The sequence below is a fragment of the Elephantulus edwardii genome, unplaced genomic scaffold (genome assembly GCF_000299155.1).
Source record: "Elephantulus edwardii isolate Elephantulus edwardi_28Jun2011 unplaced genomic scaffold, EleEdw1.0 scaffold00039, whole genome shotgun sequence".
NCBI lineage: Eukaryota > Metazoa > Chordata > Mammalia > Macroscelidea > Macroscelididae > Elephantulus > Elephantulus edwardii.
In genome coordinates this window covers 5,827,702-5,832,997 of record NW_006399789.1, presented here as the reverse complement: position 1 = coordinate 5,832,997, position 5,296 = coordinate 5,827,702, and the positions used below count along the sequence as shown (strand labels likewise).

General features: G+C 39.3%; 1 pseudogene; it reads left to right on the top strand.

Moving 5' to 3' along the window:
• The first annotated feature begins 3,845 nt into the window (after window positions 1–3,845).
• Window positions 3,846–4,741, top strand: LOC102859389 (annotated as a pseudogene).
• Window positions 4,742–5,296: the final 555 nt, after the last annotated feature.

Here is a 5,296-nt window from a genome sequence, read left to right as displayed (position 1 = left end):
TAATCAACAAAAACCTCAGTTACCACATGTGTTTTATCCTCTTTAGCAAACTTACAGGACTATGCTAAGCTGCTTCTCAGGGTCATCTGTAGCATTTTACCGTCTTAAGAAAATTAAGTTCAGATGGAGATAAAATATAGAACACATAAAGAGAATGTGTACGGCAAGAAACTGCACTGCAGTCCCAAACGCACACAGTTCAAGGCCAACAGCTGGTCTACCGGAGGAGGATGGGCAATCTCCTCCCATGCAATTAACGGCCTCTGAAAACCTGCTGGTTTTGAGCTATGAGTTTTGACTATATGGTGCACAAAAACATGGCTATCTTAAATGTTGATTATAAAATATTAGAAAGTTAGTATGCTTATGAGCTAAAAGTTATCATTTTTCTTCATAAGAAACAGAGACAATACTAGTTTTCCCCAAAAATTTGTTCAACTCTTTCAATTAAAAAAAAAAATGCAGTAGTGCTTTAACTTGCGAGATACACAGTAAAACCCATCAAAGTCAGATTTACAGAAGGCAGAAACTCGTCAGTTAGGAAACACCAAGCATTTTCCATTATAGAGAGAACAATAGAAAAGTGGTGACTGAACCTGTCAAAGCAGAAACCTTGTGAGACCTGGAAAAATGAGGCAATGCCCATGAGTTTTGGCTTTCAAAGTTTCACTGATAAAATCATACAAATTATTTGCCCGATTGCTCATATAATGTAAGAGTTCTTCTCATGGTACCCCTACCCTCTCTGCTCCTCTCGGCATTATTCACAATGGGTGCATATGCGGTTCAGTGAATTTTTTTTTTTTAACTTGCATGTGGGGCACTGATCTTTGATTCCCAGTCAATCATTGTACTGTATGTGTAGCCGTCAACTATCTATCAGTATTGGCTTGTATGTTTCTATGGTTCTAGACATGTTTCAGCAGAGCTTTCAATCCAACGCAAGTTAGGAATAAAGGCCTGGTGATCTACATGTGAACGTCGGTCACTGAAAACTTACGGATCCCTATGGGTCTGATGAGAAATCTCTGATGGGCTACTGATAAGGAGTTGGGCTGCCAATCCAAATGCTGGCAGTTCAAAAATGCCACCTTCATGGGAAGAAGAAAGACAGCTGCCTCCTGTGAGATTTACAGTCTCTGAAATTCCACCAGAGGGTAAGCCATGAGTGCGTTCTGACTCAATAGCTATAACACACCATGAAGCATCTGATGAATGAGGATGGTACAAATCATGTTATCATTTGTTCCTTTGTGTATAGAGTTGACATGAATTCCAGGCTGGCTCAACAGATACAAACATCTACAATTATCCATGTTGTTGTTGTTGTGTACCATCAAGTCCAAATAGACCCATAGCTGACCCTCTGATGAGTTGTCAGAGACAGTTAATTGTGCATGGGAAGATATTGCCCATTCTTTTTCCATGGAGCATCTGGTGGATTTGAACTGCGCGCCTCCGGAATTTTAGCACAGCTTCTTGCCACTAGTCCACCAGAGCTCTCTCATTATTCATTATTGTTGCTGTTGTTATGTGTTGTCAAGTCATCTGTGACTCATAGTGACCCTATGTACAATAGTTCTTAAGCCTGCCCAGTCCTAAGCCAGTCTCACCAACTCCAATACACCTACCCCCATTGCCCTAGTTGCTGTATCAATCCATCTCATCTAGGGTCTCTTTGGCGCTGTCCTTCCACTATTCTAAGCATGATTTCCTTCTCCAAAGATTGGTCCCTCCTGGCCACATGCCCAAAGTGTGTGAAGCAGTGCTTCAAAATCTCAGCTTCCAAGGAGAAACTTGGTTTCATCCTCTCCAAGACAGACCTATTTGTTTTCTTGGTAGTCTACGGTATGTTCAAGACTCTTCTCCAGCACAGCTCAAAGGCATCAATTCTGCTTCTGTCATCCTTAGTCATTATCCAGTTCTCTGATGCATAACAAGTAATCGTGAAGACTATGGATTGAATCAGGTACACCTTAGTCTTTAGGCTGACATCATTGCTTCTAGTACTCTGGAAATATCCCTGGCAGCAGTAGTAAAGAAAAATATTTGTTATATTGTTAATTAATGCATTACAGATAATGATGAATACAAATACCATTTTGAGCAAATATGTTTAAAAGTCTCAGTTATTTTATGAGATGAAACTTCTATAGAAAAGTAATCAGGACAGTGCAATATCTAAGACTATATGATTTAGAAAATGGTTAAGAGCACCTTGGAAATGTAAGTCTAGAGAAAAATGAAAAATGGAAAAATAAGCCTTCTTCCCCTGGTGATGAAGAATGACACTTGGCTAATGCAACTCATTGGGTAGAATTAACCTCAAAGGTGAACATACCAGGAACATAGACAAACACTTAAAAGATTATATGACCACCCCCGCCCCCTAACAATTGAGCTATACTTCATGGGGAGGGTTATACCAGGCAATGTTAGTAGAGTTAAAGGCTGATTTAAGATAGCAAAAGTCCAGTACCATGTGGATGATTGGACTTCTAAATGATCAAAGGGCCCAAATCTATACTACTATGATTCTTTGTTTAGTCAAAGATTCCATTAGACTTTTTTTTTCAAATTAAGCTCTTGACTCATATTAAACTTGAAACCAATTAAAGCCCCCAGATCTTTTTCACAAGAACTCTTGCCAAGTCAAACTTCCCTGTACCTGTACTTGTACAGTAAGTTCTTTATTTTCCTGGGTGATGTAAGTGAGGAAAGACTTAACATAGATAATTGTCAACACATGAAAATTAGGCAATTGAATAGGCAAATTATACAGCATACAGCAGTGAGTCATTGTCTAATTATATTTGTGAAGCTGGTCAAACAATCTAACTTCTTGAGGTGAAGAACCTAAATTTACATTTTCTTTTGTGAAGTCTGATGTAACTGATTCAAAGCACTACTGGTGTAGTCGTAATGTGCTGCCCTGCTAACAAGAAAGCCCTGTGTCTTAGAGGGTTTGAATCTACCAATAGCTTCGCAAAAGAATGTTGAGCCTCCTGTTAAGATTTATAGCCTTGGAAATCTGATAAGAGATCATTATGAGTAAAAGTCAGCTAGACAGCCGTGAGTTTCAGTTTAAACAACTGTTTCCTTCTTGTTGTTAGGTGTCATTGGGTTGTTAGGTGTCACTGAGTTGCTTTCTTTTTCATAGTCACTACAACTCATAGTCACCCTATGAACAATAAAAGAAAACCATGCAGAGAGTAGCAGAGCAATGTCTATCTGTGTTTCGTTGACTATGCAAAGGTATTTGACAGTGTGGATCACAACAAATTATGGCTAACCTTGAGTAGAATGGGAATCACAGAACACTTTATTGCACTCATGCTAAATCTGTACTTGGACCAGGAAGCAGTCATCAAAATAGAACAAGGAAATACTGCATGGTTCAAAATCAGGAAAGGTGTATGCAGGTAGTGGATCCTATCTCCACACCTTTTAAATGTATATGCAGAAGAGATCATTTGGGAGGCTGGACTCTGTCAGGAGGAGTGTGGTATCAGGATTGGAGGGGAGCTCGTCAACAACCTGCATTATGCTAAAGACACAGCTTAATTTGCTGAAATTGAGGAGGATATAAGGTGTTTGCTGCAGAAGATCAATGACTAAGATCGGGTGCAGCCTCCGCCTCCTCAGAGCTGGCCCTGGCTGAGGGTGGTAGCATTTCAGTGGCACTGAAGTAACCTGGGTCCAAAACGGCTCCCCTCCCGGGGCTGCTCCCCTCCTGCCGGTGAGTTCCCTCGCCTCGCAGGCATCCGGGAGCTGATATATTGGGGTGAGGTGCAAGGAGGCCTGAGGAGAATAGTTATCACTGAGGAGCCACCGTCAAAATCACGATGATAGAGGTACTGACGACACCTGAAGCTCAGAAACTGCTACACCAGCTGAAAGTACTTTGGGACCAGTAGTTGAGATGTCAACCAAAAGTCTGCATCTTGAGACTAATCAAGTCGGCTCATGATAATGGCCTCAGAATGACTGCCATGCTAAGGTACTTTGAAGTGAAACATCTTAGTCTAACTCAAGTTTTTGGATTTGACACTGAAATATTTTCTCTGCCTGTGAATTTATTGGGCAGATCTCTGTCTAAAATGAAGGTACAGCCCAAGCACCTTGGGTGTGTGGGACTGAGCTGCTTTTATTTGGCTGTGAAATCAACAGAAGAAGAAAGGGATGTCCCATTGGCAAATAATGTGATCCCCATAATCCACTACAGATTCACAGTTTCAGACTTGATGAGAATGGAGAAGATTATATTAGAGAAGATGTGTTGGAAAGTCAAAGCTACTACTGCCTTTCACTCTCTGCAACTCTCTTATGCTCTCACTCAAGAGAATTTGTCATTTGAAAGGAGAAACAATCTTAATATTGAAAGACTAGATGCTCAGCTTAAGGCGTACCACTGCACGATCATATTTTCTAAAGCAAAGCCTTCTGTATTGGCACTATCTATCATTGCATTGGAGATTCAAGTGCAAAAGTGTGTACAATTAGCAGAAGGAATAGAAAGTCTTCAGAAACATTCAAAGGTAAATGGCAGAGATCTGATCTTCTGGCAAGATCTTGCATCCAAATGTTTAATTGAATATTCGTCAAACAAATGTTCCAAACCAAATGTTCAGAAGTTGAAATGGATTGCTTCTGATGAACTGCAAGACAACTGTAGCATAGTTACTGCAGAATAACCCACCTTCCAACAATCCCTGAAACAGTTCCTCAGTTGGATTATTAAAAAAACAAAACACTTTTCTCTATAACACTGAGCTATGGCGTCCATGCTTAGTGTTTTAATGGATTCAAGCAACAAAGCCTCAAACCATCACCATCACCACTAGATTAGCAATGAAGTTCTCAGACTTGGGAAAATTGCCTACTTAACATTATGTTATACCGGAATTATATTTAGATTTTAATTCATCTGTGACACATACAAATCAAAGCTAAGAATATAAATGTGAAAATGTAACAATAAACTTGGAAAGGTAAATTGCAAATCTTTATTTCTAATGTAGAACTAAATTTACTGTATTGGCTCAATTAATTTAGGTGGTATGGAAGTGGAAACCTACTCAACTTAAACTAACTCACCTTAAATGTGTTTATTGTGAAGTTTAATCAAACCTAACATTTTATAAATTCACTTTTAAGACAAGCATTATTATTGAAAGCAGTATAGGTGGTCAACAGTGCAGATATATAATGTACTTCAGTGACAACTGGAAATTGCAATTACATGAGGATATTTTATATAAAGCAAAAATATAGACATGGTAAATTTGGCATACTC